The sequence below is a fragment of the Bufo gargarizans genome, chromosome 1 (assembly GCF_014858855.1).
Source record: "Bufo gargarizans isolate SCDJY-AF-19 chromosome 1, ASM1485885v1, whole genome shotgun sequence".
Lineage (NCBI taxonomy): Eukaryota > Metazoa > Chordata > Amphibia > Anura > Bufonidae > Bufo > Bufo gargarizans.
In genome coordinates, this window is record NC_058080.1 from 376,887,101 (window position 1) to 376,904,530 (window position 17,430).

Below are 17,430 nucleotides of genomic sequence, written 5' to 3' on the forward strand. Positions count from 1 at the left end.
AGAACCTCCTCCTTGAGTTTTCTTTGTTTTGAATTTCAGTTCCTCATCTCGTTAGCCTCTCTCAGCTGTCATGTAGTTGGACTGATTGCATCCCTTTAAATTCCTCCCCATAATGCATTAGTGTGCGGCTTATACAACTTCTTGGAGTTTGTGTGCATGCTGATCCTATTTTCCTGCCTTCTACAAGATAAGTGCTGTACATTTATTTGTGATTCTCTGTTTGCTGGATCCCAGGTGACATGACTCCCTCCGTGTCTAGTGTAGGGAGCCGGTGGTCGTGTCCCCTCACTATTGTAGGGTATTCAGGTGGTCTATAGTCGAGGTACGTGGATAAGCGATCATCCACCATTGGGATTTTCGCATAGGCTGAGCAGATAGGGAGAGAGCCAGGTCTGATGCAGGGGTCTCCCTTTTGTTCCTTAGTTTTGGATCCAGTGAGTCATATATTCATTTTGCATTGTCTTGTTTCCTGTACACCTTCCGTGACAATAATGTACAGAGCTTCCTATGATTGATTACCTTAATTAGTATTTTTTAATATATAAAAAAATTTTTTTTTAAATATTCTTTTATTTTTTTCCGCAGCGGAATTAAAAAAGAAAAAACAGAACAAAATAAGGAAGGAAAAATGAATACTATTTCATTTAATTGAATTTATAATGAATGCAGTTGCAATGCTTGAGTTTGGTTTTTTCACATGTTTGATTTATTTTGATTAGTGGGAGGGGTCATCTGTGTGATGTAATTTCCTTGTGTCTTGGCGGTCTATTTAAATACGACCCATTTATGTATGTTGAAAGTCTGATGAAGGTGCAGTAGCACCGAAACGCGTCACTAACTGTATATGTGACAATAAAGCAGCAAGATTATCATATATAGCGAGTGCCGGTCTTTTCTTCAGTATATATATATATATATATATATATATATATATATATACTGTATATATACATATATATATATGATGAAAAAGCTATTGGCAGCACCACCATAACAGGAAAAGCGGGTGCAAAGTCCAAGTATGGTAACTGGAGCTTACCCACTTATAGACAGTGAAAAAATCGGACTGCACTCCAAACGGTTCTTCAGTAAAACAGTAGGTTGTTTTTATTCACCCATGTGGTGGCAATAAGCGACGTTTCGGCTCTACATGAGCCTTTCTCAAGCTCAGGTGAAACTCGAAAAATTTGAATATCGTTCAAAAGTCCATTTATTTCAGTAATGCAAATGAAAAGGAATTGCATTAATGCAGCTTAAAATTAGAATTTTGTGAAAAGGTTCAATATTCTAGGCTCAAAGTGTCACACTCTAGTCAGCTAATTAATCCATAACCCTGAGCAAAGGGTACCTCAAAATTGTGACTTTGGGGTTTCATAAGCTGTAAGCCATAATCATCCAAATTATAACAAATAAAGACTTGAAATTTCTCGCTTTGCATGTAATGAGTCTATCTCATATGTTAGTTTCACCTTTTAAGTTGCATTACTGAAATAAATAAACTTTGCACAATATTCTAATTTTTCAAGTTTCACCTGTATATATATATATATATATATATATATATATATATATACAGGTCCTTCTAAAAAAAATTGCATATTGTGATAAAGTTATTTTCTGTAATGTACTGATAAACATTAGACTTTCATATATTTTAGATTCATTACACACCAACTGAAGTAGTTCAAGCCTTTTATTGTTCTAAAAAAAATTAGCATATCATGAAAAGGTTCTCTAAACGAGCTATTAACCTAATCATCTGAATCAACTAATTAACTCTAAACACCTGCAAAAGATTCCTGAGGCTTTTAAAAACTCCCAGCCTGGTTCATTACTCAAAACCGCAATCATGGGTAAGACTGCCGACCTGACTGCTGTCCAGAAGGCCATAATTGACACCCTCAAGCAAGAGGGTAAGACACAGAAAGAAATTTCTGAACGAATAGGCTGTTCCCAGAGTGCTGTATCAAGCCACCTCAGTGGGAAGTCTGTGGGAAGGAAAAAGTGTGGCAGAAAACGCTGCACAACGAGAAGAGGTGACCGGACCCTGAGGAAGATTGTGGAGAAGGACCGATTCCAGACCTTGGGGGACCTGCGGAAGCAGTGGACTGAGTCTGGAGTAGAAACATCCAGAGCCACCGTGTACAGGCGTGTGCAGGAAATTGGCTACAGGTGCCGCATTCCCCAGGTCAAGCCACTTTTGAACCAGAAACAGCGGCAGAAGCGCCTGACCTGGGCTACAGAGAAGCAGCACTGGACTGTTGCTCAGTGGTCCAAAGTACTTTTTTCGGATGAAAGCAAATTTTGCATGTCATTCGGAAATCAAGGTGCCAGAGTCTGGAGGAAGACTGGGGAGAGGGAAATGCCAAAATGCCTGAAGTCCAGGTCAAGTACCCACAGTCAGTGATAGTCTGGGGTGCCATGTCAGCTGCTGGTGTTGGTCCACTGTGTTTTATCAAGGGACAGGGTCAATGCAGCTAGCTATCAGGAGATTTTGGAGCACTTCATGCTTCCATCTGCTGAAAAGCTTTATGGAGATGAAGATTTCATTTTTCAGCACGACCTGGCACCTGCTCACAGTGCCAAAACCACTGGTAAATGGTTTACTGACCATGGTATTACTGTGCTCAATTGGCCTGCCAACTCTCCTGACCTGAACCCCATAGAGAATCTGTGGGATATTGGGAAGAGAAAGTTGAGAGACGCAAGACCCAACACTCTGGATGAGCTTAAGGCCGCTATCGAAGCATCCTGGGCCTCCATAACACCTCAGCAGTGCCACAGGCTGATTGCCTCCATGCCACGCCGCATTGCAGCAGTCATTTCTGCAAAAGGATTCCCGACCAAGTATTGAGTGCATAACTGAACATAATTATTTGAAGGTTGACTTTTTTTTGTATTAAAAACACTTGTCTTTTTTTTGGTCGGATGAAATATGCAAATTTTTATAGATAGGAAATTTAGGTTTTCATGAGCTGTATGCCAAAATCATCAATATTAAAACAATAAAAGGCTTGAACTACTTCAGTTGGTGTGTAATGAATCTAAAATATATGAAAGTCTAATGTTTATCAGTACATTACAGAAAATAATAAACTTTATCACAATATGCAAATTTTTTTTAGAAGGACCTGTATATATATAAAAGAAAAAATAAATAACTAGCAGCACCACCAAGCCAAAAACAAAGTAAAAAACGGGTGCACTGTCCGAGTATGGTAACTGGTACTTACCCACTAATACAAATTTTTTTCTATTCCGTATATATATATATATATATATATACTCCGGGGATTACTACACAACAAGGTCAGCTGCTAATGTGGTCAAACGTGACCGGAATACTCAATAATTAAACAAAACAACAACCCAAAGAGTATGTATAATTCCGTACAAATATATACACTCACCTAAAGAATTATTAGGAACACCATATGGACCCCCTTTTGCCTTCAGAACTGCCTTAATTCTACGTGGCATTGATTCAACAAGGTGCTGATAGCATTCTTTAGAAATGTTGGCCCATATTGATAGGATAACTTCTTGCAGTTGATGGACATTTGAGAGATGCACATCCAGGGCACGAAGCTCCCGTTCCACCACATCCTAAAGATGCTCTATTGGGTTGAGATCTGGTGACTGTGGGGGCCATTTTAGTACAGTGAACTCATTGTCATGTTCAAGAAACCAATTTGAAATGATTCGAGCTTTGTGACATGGTGCATTATCCTGCTGGAAGTAGCCATCAGAGGATGGGTACATGGTGGTCATGAAGGGATGGACATGGTCAGAAACAATGCTCAGGTAGCCCGTGGCATTTAAACGATGGCCAATTAGCACTAAGGGGCCTAAAGTGTGCCCAGAAAACATCCCCCACACTATTACACCACCACCACCAGCCTGCACAGTGGTAACAAGGCATGATGGATGCATATTCTCATTCTGTTTACGCCAAATTCGGACTCTACCATTTGAATGTCTCAACAGAAATCGAGACTCATCAGACCAGGCAACATTTTTCCAGTCTTCAACAGTCCAATTTTGGTGAGCTCGTACAAATTGTAGCCTCTTTTTCCTATTTGTAGTGGAGATGAGTGGTACCCGGTGGGGTCTTCTGCTGTTGTAGCCCACCTTTCTTTCCCATTCTGACATTAAGTTTGGAGTTCAGGAGATTGTCTTGACCAGGACCACAACCCTACATGCATTGAAGCAACTGCCATGTGATTGGTTGACTAGATAATCGCATTAATGAGAAAAAGAACAGGTGTTCCTAATAATTCTTTAGGTGAGTGTATTTTATTGATGGTTAAAAAAGTGTACAAAACACTATCATAATAAATAGTACAAGTTTCCAATGTTTGAATATGGCATCTATAACGTCCAGTAAACTATGTAATCAATCCACATGAGTCATAATCAATGTATTGGGGGAACACAATCAGCCTGACTATATCAGGGATCAGCAACCTCCGGCACTCCAGCTGTTGTCAAACTACGACTCCCAGCATGCTCCATTCACTTCTCTGGGAGTCCCGAGAACAGCCAAGGAGGTGTGCATGCTGGGAGTTGTAGTTTCACCACAGCTGGAGTGCCGAAAGTTGCTGATCCCTGGACTATATTAACAGCAGGGTATATGACTTCCTACTAATTGCAATTGCGTATGTGTCCCTTTACCTAAAACATGATATATAAAGTGACTAGTGCACAATGAAAAACAGAGTGTGGAATAAGTTACCTGTGTGGTTGCGGTATGGACGAAAGGTGCCATTCCTCGACGCGCGTTTCGTCGTAAATGACTTTCTCAAGAGGAGTGAACAATGGGGTCGATGGTAATATATTTAAATAAAGTGTTGTCCTATCGCAGGCCTGAACCAGGGTCATGTGTGGGATCATGTATTTTAGTTGATCACCTTCTGCTGATCGGGTCATGTATGCGGCGCATGACCCGCCTCATCTCTCTACGTATAGCAACTTTCTTTTTTTTATATATATATATATATATATATATATATATGTATACCAGGGAGTGACTATTGAAACAGCATCTGTGAACTGGAGGCCAGGCTTGGCTTGTTCAATGTGGGAGAATTTATGGGCTCAAGGACGGACTGACCATAGACCCTACAGGGAAACTTCCTGGTGAACTGATGCCCAAGGGGCCGTCTGAGCACTCCTCATTACATACCTGGCCATTAGCCAAGTAAGTAATCATCTGATACTTCCCTTCTGACTCCTGATTTTAGTTGTATTGGCATTATGGGTAACTAGAGTAGCAGGACAGACTGTGGCAGCTGGCACTGGCCCCCACAAAGTGGCAATTTTTTTCAGGGAGGTATTTTGTGCTGCTGGGTCACTATTTTGTGATAAACTGTGGTCTTTGGCTCTGCTGGGATGGTATAATGTGCCTTTTGTCCATTTGTACCCGACTACAAAATGGGTCCGCTTTTAGTTTTTTTTTTTTACAAGTGCCATTTTAGGTTTCCAGTCCATCCCGGGATGGGCTTATGGCAAAAGGGTTTGCTCATTGTAGCAAAGGCAGTGGGGATTGAGGCAGGGGAAATTGACTCTAGGCCCATGGAGTGTCACGGCTGAGTATGGGGAAAACCCTCAGCCGTGCGATGCCAGAAGATGTAAACCCCTGCTCGGCCAGGACGAGAGAATTAGGGAGCAGGTCACCTCCTAAAGCATCCCTAATCCGTCCCTAACTCCTAGCTGCATGGGCCGACCGGTCCCTGAACTAGGAGTGAAGGGTACACGGACACGGACACGAAAGGTAAGGTGGCCAACCGCTCCGTTAATGGTGATCCCCGGAACGCTCTCCCTCTGGAGAACGCGCATACAGGCCAAAAGAGGATGGCACTGCATGCTGCATCCTCTTTCGAAGGTGTGCCACGGCACACCAAAAAACACACGTGCAGTATAAAAATAAGGGGACGCCAAAACAGACAACGGTGAAGGAATGGCGGGGAATGCCACTCACCATGCCTTCAGCGGCGAAACCCCCACAACGCTCTCCCTCCGGAGAACGCGCATGCACCCCATCCGCAGATGGCGGTACATGCTTCACCCTCTTTTGAGGGAAGGCCACGTGAGGAGCCATTGTGGTCATACTGTCACGGCTGAGGATGGGGAAAACCCTCAGCCGTGCGATGCCAGAAGATGTAAACCACTGCTCGGCCAGGACGAGAGAATTAGGGAGCAGGTCACCTCCTAACGCATCCCTGATCCGTCCCTAACTCCTAGCTGCATGGGCCGACCTTGAAGGTAGGAGGGCCCATGCTCAGGAACCTCGGATCCCTACTCACCCTCCGCCGGTCCCTGAACTAGGAGTGAAGGGTAAGACGACCTGTTCCTTCTGGACACGGAGGAACAGGAGTCTCACTGGCCAAGCTGCAGGAAAAAGGGGAACAGAAACAGGCCTATGGATATGGCAGGTGAACTGCACTAGTTCCAGCCACCTGCCACAGCCTTGCTGACTGGATCCGTGTGTAGGCAAGCTGAAGTCCACAACAATACAAACAGAAGTCAGCACACACACATCCACACACAGGAACCCAGATCCAAAGCTGCACCGAAAAAACAAAGGAAAACATAAACTGAACCTCACACAAACTTAAACTTATGACCACAAGGGTGGCCCCCACTGGCAGGTGAAATAACACAGGAGGCTACTCCAGCTAGTTATGGCTGAAGTACCCCTCAGACTGGAGATAACAATGAGGCTTTATAGGCCCAAGTAGTCACACCCACACAGACACGCCCAGTGTTCACTCACACAGAAGGGAATTAACCCTTCCAACACCAGGAAGTGTAGTGAGACAACATAAAGGGAAATACACACAAATACTCACTGCAGCTGTTACCGTTGACAACGACATGTGTGGCAAACGTGTCCTGGGAGCCGGCCAAAAGGCCGAGACACTGCCACCACATGTACTAACACCAAACGTTGCCACGGGCAGCCACAGATAAAAGGTAAATGTCAGAGTGCACACCAAACATAAAACAGAGTGCACACCAGACATTCAGAGTGCATACATACACACACACACAACTCAGGTGTAACCGCATGCACTTGACAGTAAGCTACCTAGCACCAGCTCCGGCTGCTATACTGCCAAGTACAAACACATGTTGCCAGCGGCAACCACAAGTGAGGCAACATACTAGTGGCCCTCACCTGTGGCTGAACAACAACACCCAAACCGCAGGCAACAGCATGCGGACACAGGAGTCATGACCATGACCATGGCCGTGACATGGAGATGCTGCATAGTCATTCACCTGAAATGCTCTTGGGAGATCTATAAGATGAGACGTGTCAACACTGGGCAAGGCCTGGAGATTATCACAGGGAAGCAGATGGTTAGCTGACCTAGAGAATTATTGCTACTTTAGACAGTAACAGGGAAAGTCTAGTCATGGAAGGGAAAAACTTTCAGAGCTCTGTGTGAGCATACTGTCAGCTCTTGGAGTAGTCAGTTCTGGGAAGGTTTAGGGTTGTGAAAAGCAGCAGCAGCCTGAGGCCTATAGTGTGGCGCAATTAGTTCAGCCCTTTAGTTCAGTAGAGTAATGGGAGTGGTAGGAAGGTTTTGTTGAGGAAGGTTTTGTTGAGGAAGGTTTCTCTGGAACATTCTGAAAATTCTGTTGCAAAGTTAATTTATGTTAACTGTGACAAGTTGTAGACAGTAGTGTAAAGGTACCTCCAGAAGTCTGTGTGATGGCAACACCAACTTTAGACCCATGCGAAGCACAGATCTGCCAGAATTATAATTGCTGTATGCTAAACATTGTTCAAGTTATGTTCTAGAACCTTCGAGCATTCTACATCCAAAAAGCAAACCCAGAAAAGAATGGAGCCATTCACTATTTTATATTGAAAGTATGCATTCTTTATCTATAAGTTAGGATTAAAAACACATCACGCAAATGATGGAGGTGGTACTCTGTAGTAGAACATGCAGAAGTGCAATATAATGACACACTATATTACATGTTAGTGCCTAGTGCAAAGTAATTGTCTCGTCAGCCAAATGATAATGGAATGTTACTGTGATATGATAAAGATGCCAAAAAGGAAATATTGTATAAATATTGTAAAAACTCAAAAGCCTCCATTACCTGTGTCAATTGCCACAAACTGCAGTGTGAATCCACTATGCCAACCGACTGGTTAGACTTTAGGCTAGTCCTGAAGGAATTATCCTGGCGGTTCCTGGTTTTCTCTCTGTATCTCCTATACAGGAATCTGGATCCACTGCAGGGGAGCCACTAGGCCACTACCTCTTAGAATAGTGTGGTTGGCTGCTGACCCAAGGTGAGCAGAGACATTGATCTGGGGCACCAAGGGAACAGGCAAATTCATAGTCGGTGACAGACCGAGGTCAGGGCGGGTAGAGTTTGTGCGAATCCATGCATAAAAACTGTCAACAGCAATAGCACCACAGACAGTGAACTGCAACTACTATGCTTTCGTGCCTAATATAAGAAATTTGAACCATCAAGTGTTTTTTGACAGATACAGTACATTGATTTCAATGGTCTTCCACTTATATGTAAATGTGCTATAGTTTTGGAGAACGTATAGCTTAGAAACATAGAATGTGTCGGCAGATAAGAACCATTTGGCCCTTCTAGTCTGCCCAATATACTAAATACTATGGATAGCCCCTGGCCCTATCTTATATGAAGGATAGCCTTATGCCTATCCCATGCATGCCTAAACTCCTCCACTGTATTTGCAGCTACCATTTCTGCAGGAAGGCTATTCCATGCATCCACTACTCTCTCAGTAAAGTAATACTTCCTGATATTACTTTTAAACCTTTGCCCCTCTAATTTAAAACTATGTCCTCTTGTAGCAGTTTTTCTTCTTTTAAATATTCTCTCCTCTTTTACCTTGTTGATTCCCTTTATGTATTTAAAAGTTTCTATCATATCCCCTCTGTCTCGTCTTTCTTCCAAGCTATACATGTTAAGGTCCTTTAATCTTTCCTGGTAAGTTTTATCCTGCAATCCATGTACCAGTTTAGTAGCTCTTCTCTGAACTCTCTCCAAAGTATCATTATCCTTCTGGAGATATGGTCTCCAGTACTGAGCACAATACTCCAAATGAGGTCTCACTAGTGCTCTGTAGAGGGGCATGAGCACCTCCCTCTTTCTACTGGTAATTCCTCTCCCTATACACCCAAGCATTCTGCTAGCATTTCCTGCTGCTCTATGACATTGTCTGCCTACCTTTAAGTCTTCTGAAATAATGATCCCTAAATCCCTTTCCTCAGATACTGAGGTTAGGACTGTATAAATGATTTTATATTCTGCTCTTAGGTTTTTACGTCCCAGGTGCATTATCTTGCACTTATCAACATTGAATTTTAGTTGCCAGATTTTTGACCATTCCTCTAGTTTTTCCTAAGTCCTTTTCCATTTGGTGTATCCCTCCAGGAACATCAACCCTGTTACAAATCTTTGTGTCATCAGCAAAAAGACACACCTTACCATTGAGGCCTTCTGCAATTTTGCTGATAAAGATATTAAACAATATGGGTCCCAGAACAGATCCCTGAGGTACCCCACTTGTAACAAGACCTTGGTCTGAATATACTCCATTGACTACAACCCTCTGTTGCCTGTCCCTCAGCCACTGCCTAATCCATTCAACAATATGGGAGTCCAAGCCCAAAGACTGCACTTTATTGATAAGTCTTCTATGTGGGACAGTATCAAAAGCCTTACTAAAGTCTAGATAAGCGATGTCTACTGCACCTCCTCCATCTATTATTTTAGTCACCCAATCAAAAAAATCAATAAGATTAGTTTGACATGATCTCCCTGAAGTAAACCCATGCTGTTTTTCATCTTTCAATCCATGGGATTTTAGATGTTCCACAATCCTCTCCTTAAGTATGGTTTCCATTTTCCCCACTATTGATGTCAGTCTTACTGGCCTATAGTTGCCCGATTCCTCCCTACTACCTTTCTTGTGAATGGGCACAACATTTGCTAATTTCCAATCTTCTGGGACAACTCCTGTTGCCAGTGATTGGTTAAATAAATCTGTTAATGGTTTTTCTAGTTCACCGCTGAGCTCTTTTAATAGCTTTGGGTGTATCCCATCAGGCCCCTGTGACTTATTTGTATTAATTTTAGACAGTTGACTTAGAACCTCTTCCTCTGTAAAGACACATGCATCAAAAGATTCATTAGTCTTCTTTCCTAACTGAGGTCCTTCTCCTTCATTTTCCTTCATTGAGGCAGGAGGGGGGGTTACCTGTTGTGGAGGGACTAGAGAGGGAGAGGGAGTGCGGCCGCACTGGCGCCAGTCAGATTCGCACTATCGCTATCTGAGTCTGACTGCCCGAAACCAGTCTGAGGCTGAGCAGAGCAGGCGCAGCTCAGAGTGAGAGAGAGGAACCTTACCTCACAGACACAGTCACTCGTCCTACTCACTCCAGTCCAGACCAGTCCTCAGTCAGTGGTCTCCAGAGTCCAGACTCCAGTCTCCGTCCAGTCCAGTCCAGTGACAGTCCTGCCCTGTCAGTGCCACTCCAGTCTGTGCCTGCTGTCTGTGTGACTACAGTGATAGCGACTGTAAAAGTAAGTGATGTGATTCACTTGAATTTAAGGAAGTGAGATAATTGAGAACTTATGATGTCTGAGATCTTCTAAATTCTTAAGTGAAAAAGAGCTGCCTGCAGACTCAGAGTGGTGCCCCCAAGTCCTCAGGATTCTCTTGGGGCCCAAGAGAAGCAAGGGGCGCCCTCCTTATCCTTGCAGGTCTGCAGGCAGCTCTTTTTAACTTCAGAATTCAGATCATCAGACTCTCACTAATTACGAATTACAGCACACACCCTGCACCCTGGCCTGTAGTGTCCACCATCAGACAGGGGAGGGAAGAAACCCCAGAACTAGAGTGTGGCCCCCAACACATTGGGGGGCACACTGACACTCTATTTCTGGGGTTTCTTTTCTTCCCTCCCCTGTCTGATGGTGGACACTACAGGGGTGTGTGCTGTAATTAGTAAGTGAGAGTCTGATGATCTGATGTTAAAAAGAGATGCCAGCAGTGATAAGGAGGGCGCCCCTTCCTTCTTTTGGGGGGCACACTCTTATATGACAGACATAAAGGTACTTTTACACTTGCGGCAGGACGGATCCGGCAGGCTGTCCACCCTGTCGGATCCGTCCTGCTGCTATTTCGCTGGACCGCTGCTCCGTCCCCATTGACTATAGTGGGGATGGGACAACACCTGACCCAAGAGAGAGTCACAAGAACCACCCCATAAATGCACTTCCCCTGAGGAAGCGGGATCCTTTCGGCGATATGCGTTGGGCGTTACTCATTCTTCCAGGTCCACTGCACCAGCGGCTCATGTAGGTTTTGGCTCTCTAAATTAGACCTTATCATGGTCTGTTTGCATTTCTAGTGGTCTTACCTTACTTCATATTTGCTTCATGTTTTGTATTGGATTTTCATATGCTGGTTTATAGTGTATATGCCCATTTTGTGGCAATTTAGTGGACCTGTGTGTGTCGGTTACATATATTTTATTGCACACCGCACTTTGTTGTAATTGTATACAATTTTTAAAATGTGTGTCTGTTGGTGTGTCCAATAAACTTTATATATATTTTTGATACTGATTCATTGTCGGATGTGCATTTATGGGGTGGTTCTTGTGACTCTCTCTTGGGTCAGGTGTTGTCTTATGCTCTTTTCACCACCCTTTGCACTCCGTGTATTATTTGGTGTGCCCCCTACCTTTCTAAACTATAATGGGGATGGGGGAGGATCTCCGGCGCAGCACGGCACTGCGCAGTGAGAGGCCACTGGACGAAAAAGTCGGACTTGCAGTACTTTTCGGCCGCCAGCATTTCACCGCACACTGCCACGCTGCACTGGAGCTCTGTCCCCGTTCCCATTATAGTCAATGGGGATGGAGTGGCGGCAAGGCGAAAAAGCGGCAGGACGAATCCAACAGGCTGAACAGCCTGTCGGATCCGTCCTGCCGCAAGTGTGAAACTGCTCATGGCGGTGGGAGATCTAGGATGGTGTTTGGGTGGGAGCTCTGGAAGGGGTGGTGGGAGGTCCGATAGATATGTGGGGGCTGCGGGGGGGCCTATAATTTTTTTTTGCTATGGGGCCCATGCATTTCTAGCTACGCCCCTGTTTACACACCACTGAAATCAGCGTGTCACTACTTTATGCCACCATCATGGAGGTTGGCAAAAAAGGGCTGGCAGGTTCCCTTTAAGGACATTTTCCAAAAGATTTTTTTTTAAGTGAATTGAAACCCCTTCCACCCTCCGATGACATCTTTCATGTATCCATTACAGTGCCTGCTTCATTTTGGAGGCAGTAATCCCTTTCTTATTACCCTGTTTACTGCTGTTCAGGATTTATGACATAAAATGATGTGAAAATCAATTGTATTTATTGTCCTATCTCTTTTTACTTATGGGTGTGCTTATGAGGGTTTAGAAATAATAAAAGAAACCATTACTACTATATAAGCAGATTTTCAATCGCGTAAATGGAATAAAGTTGTTTTAGAGGACACAGCACATCTTGACGTTTAAACTTCTTTTCGACTAAATTTATTGCAAGCAATATCACTCTGGGACTTACAAAACAAGCAAGGTCATATCAGGGACATGGATGCAATTAGCAAGACATTTTTCCTTCAAGTAAATACAGTATTGCTGTTGCCAGGGAATTTCATCTGTAAACACTCCCTTTTCAGATACTGCATGTAGCAGGAGAGCAGGATATGGTATTTAGTTTTGTAGCTTGAGTCCGATTTTGTAATGCCAATGAGGCGCAACTTGTTTGATTTACACAGCAATTAAAAATAAAATCTAATCATTTGTCAGGAATGTGAAAATTTGATTTATGTCTTTTTTTTTTTTTAAAGATATTGATGACCTGTTCTCAGGATACATCATCAATATAGATTGGCGGAGGTCCCACGCCCATTAGCTGTGTGAGGAGGTAGCGGGGCTTGTGTTAGCGCTGCTTTCACTTCAACATTTACCTTCATGTTATCTCACTTGTAGAGGCAGCACAGTGTAATTACCATGCTCCTTCCATACACTTCAATCTGCAGAGCAATTGTAGTTACAATAAGCTGCCTGAATAGGCGCGGTACACAGGTAATTTTGAAGCAGAAGCAGTGATCAAACAGCTGATTGGCAGGGTGCAGTGGTTGGACCCACGCCGATCTAATAATAATGACCTATCCTGAGGACAGGTCATCAACATCTTTGATTTCACAACTCCTTTAATACACTGTTCAATTGTTATCTTTGAATAGGTTTGAACTACAAATTTCTGTAGATTTGAACTTGAACTACATTTGAACTATTGTAGATTGTGTACTAGCAGAAAGGTATGTACTTCTCTCTGCTCCATATATAGCTCCTTCTTTGCATTATCTGCATTGCCAGCACTCTTTTACTGCACAGTGTTTTCCAGATCCTGTGCTAACTCCTTGTTAATTTCATTGGACAGTATCATGCTCATGCGCTCTCCCTACGAAAAGATTTGTTCAATAAAGAGCAGTTGCAGTAGTGGTGCCTGTACTGTAGAGAAATCGCAAGAACCTGCCCCACTGTCCACTCATGTCTTCATGAGCACAGCACATGTAGTATCCCACTAGGTAAATGTGGGCACTACACAAGGGTCAATTGGGCCACATTGTTCTCCAACTCCTGAGGAACAATGTATATTGCTATGTTTTTATGTGTATTTTTCCCTGTTATGTGTGTATCAGGCCTATCAGAGTGTAGTTCCTCCTCCTAGACAGTAGAGGGAGCTAGGGAACCCCTAGTATAAATAGCCAGGTCCTGTGCAGGGAAAGGTTCTGTGTAGTCAGGAGTCTGGGTAAAGACAGAAGAGAGTGTGCACTTCAGCAGAGAGGAGCTGAGAGCCACCTCCTGACATGCAGCTAGACAACCCAGGCTTCTAGTTGCCACCAGGGGAAGAAGGTACCTCCTGAGAAACCTGCAGTTCCCACAACCAAAGTGGAGAGCACAGCAGAAAAGAAACCAGCCAACCTGAGGGCTAAGGGGCAGAAGGATCTTACTTAATGCAAGGATATATATATATATACTTGAGGAAGTTTTGGTGACCAAGGATAAAGCCATCAATAGGGCATATGGGCCTTGGGATAAAGACAGACAGGAGTTCTGAGGAATAGTGCACAGGATTTCTGAGGAAAGGTGCAGCCTGATCTGTAAGTGTTTTAACCCTCTGAGTATCTTGCAAGAACATTGTACCTGCCATTTGTAAAAGCCTGCTTATAATTGCTACTGCCATGTGGAACTGAACCTAGCATGTACAAAGTTGACTGTTTCCAGTAAAAGGAAGTTTTGGTTCACTGCAACATCGTGTTCCTCAATTATTCCTATCATTATTCGGTGTGCCACCGTTACCGGCACTGGCGTCACGAACTTAAAGGGATCTTGCCACTGGCACATTAAGCCTACAACATCTAGGGCACCTCACCTACCACCGGCCTGGTCCCTATATACAGAGAGTGCCCCAGAGGATCCAAGTGCCAGCCTCTCCATCACTGCTGTACGCCTGCCCAGGGTCTCCCATAAACTGTGAGTAACCAAGAGCAACCCTCGTTTACCTATTAACCGTGACCTCACCATCGCATTACCCTGCAGGGCTGCATACTGCACACACATACAGAATATACACTGATCAGAGAACGATTACGGTATTGTCACGGCTGTTTAAGGGTAACCAGAGCATACACAGTAAGAAGAGCTAATGACCGGACCCCAAACTAGGGAAGAGAAAGGGTGACCCCTGTCAGACCCTCAACACTCTCCCTATGCTGCTAAAGCACATGCCCGGATCCAAATGGTGGAACGAGGCATGCCCGCGTACCTTAGACTGATGAGCCCTGTAACCCCTACAATAGTGGAAGGGGCACGGCCACCGATGCCCTGCTCAGAATATGGAGGGAACCGGGGCCACCTCAGATCCAGTCAGGAAATCACCAGGTACACAACAAAGTCTGCACACTTAGCTGATGGAGCTGCAACCGCAGAGAAGACGGATCCAAGGGCCGCTGGCAATATCCGGAGTGCTTGCAGCAGCAGCAGAACACAGGTCCAGAGAACTAGTAGCTAAAGAAGTGAAGATACTCAAGGCAGAGCTACAACTGAAAGGAGAAATATAATCCACGCCCTGCAATAGGAGGAGGGGTGATTTAAAGGCAGAGAAATCAAACGCAGGAGAGACAGCTGGGAGTAAAGACCTCATCACAGGGGCGGAGAAACAGAACAGTGAGAACACCTCCAACCCTAAGTGACATCATCACAGGGGTGGAGACACAGAGCTGTGAGAACGTCTCAAAGCTCTGGTAGTGACAGGTATGTTCTAAACTGCAGGTCTTTTTAAGGTTTTCCCAGTATGTGGCAATTAATATGAGTGACAGGGTCATGAGCACTTGAAGTTCATTGAAGCACATCGGTAGTTAAGCATTTTTTTTATATATCTATGTACACATACTAATTTTTTTTTAAATCAGATAATTTTTATTAAACATTATTTAAAAAGTATACAAACAATAGGGGCAACAGCATCACTTTTTTTATGTTTTGTGCTATTAAAGGGGTTGTCCAGGTTCAGAGCTGAACCTGGACATATCCCCTTTTTTACCCAGGCAGCCCCTCTGATATGAGCATGCCAAACCGTGCAGGGCAAGGGAATTTTCTTGAGATCCAGTGACTTACCGGGCTCTCCATGGGTAAGCTAGGTGGAGGCTTACGCCCTGTGGCATCATGTTCATATCTGAAGGGCTGCCTGGGTGAAAAAAGGGAGATGGTTGGGTTCATCTCCCCTTTAAAGGGAGTCTGTCACCTCATTTTCACCAATATTACTTACAGCATTGCCCCACAGAAGATTGCAGATACATTCCAAACTTACTTGTGTACTTTTTGTCTTTATTCCATGTCCAGAAAAAGTGCTTTTATTCTGCTGCAAAATAGTTCCCAAGTGCCCGGCTTTGCTGTTCCATGTGCCCAAAGCAAACCAGACCAAAGAGGGGGGAGGACTTCTTTAGCTGCTCATATCTTGGGATTTGTAGCAGCTAGTTCTGTTATGTTTGAAAGCAGGCATTCCAAGCTTTCGAACAATATCAGAATGACAGCATTATATCCACTATACCGGAAGATATAGCTGTTAGAATTTGATTCAGGAGTGAAAGCTGTTTTTTTTTACTTCCACTTCCAGCTGGACACTTGGGAGCCGTTTTTCAGCTAAATAAAATAGCTTTTCCTGGAAATGGAATAAAGATACAGAGTACACACAGGTTGTTTGGCATGCTTCTCCAATCTTCTGATGCAGCTTAATAGTGCATAGCCAACTGTTTACCCTCATAGGTCACAGACCATTAGGCCTGAAGCCTATGAGAGGACATAGCAATAGTGCAGGTCACAGGCCTCTACTGACCTGCAGTCTGAGATGGCTGTGTCCTGGTGCAGATGGTCACAATAACATGATTGCATTGCCTGTAGTGAATGTAGGCATCTTAGGCCACACAACAGAAAAGGCCTGCAGCCTGCACAGCACTGCACTGGAGAAGGCAGCATAGAGTGGGAGTCAGGTTGCAGAGACCCACGAGGGGATAGCCAGCAGGAGGAGATAGATAGTTGTGGCACTGATAGGAATGGTAGTAGTTCATGGTAGTTGTCCTCACTCCAACGCTCACTGCGGCCATTCAGTGAGTGGAGAGTGCACTCTTTTTACCTGAGGGCACACCATGGGTCTTTTGGAGGCTCCTGCCTAATGGTTGCTGGGGTGCCCTTGATGTTAGATAAATGGGTGTAAGACAGAGATCCCTCATGGTGGAGGCAATGCAATGGTGGAAGCTGAGCAGGTGTTGGATACAAGGCATTAAGGAGGCCAGTATAAGGTAACAAGACTAATAATCCTTATTAAGGTAAAGTGAGGATAAACACGTGCCAATTTTCCAAGGCTGCATATGGGGAAGTGCAGTGAGCAGCAGGGTGGATGGAGGATGGGAGTGGTAATACTGACTCTAAAGATGGTAGTAGTTTATTACGGTGCCGATCTACACCCTAGTTCTCCTTAGAACTCCCTAGTGACTGGAAGGCACACCCTTTCTTCCATCGGAGCACACTCTGGTTTTGGGGTTCCTGCCTGGTGGTAGTTGGGTGCCCTTGACCTTGATGGTAGATGGATTGGTTGGGTACACAGAGGACCAGTGGATATTGGAGACAATAATCAGGCTAGTTGGTTGTAATAAATAAAATCTCTCTTTACGAAGTTGATGACAGGGATTGTAGTACAAATATCAGCAAGGCACGGGTCCACAGTATATCGCAGTGCAATATTCTCCTAATAGCAGTGTATAGACAGCACCAATGACAGTCGTAACACTACTCCCTCTC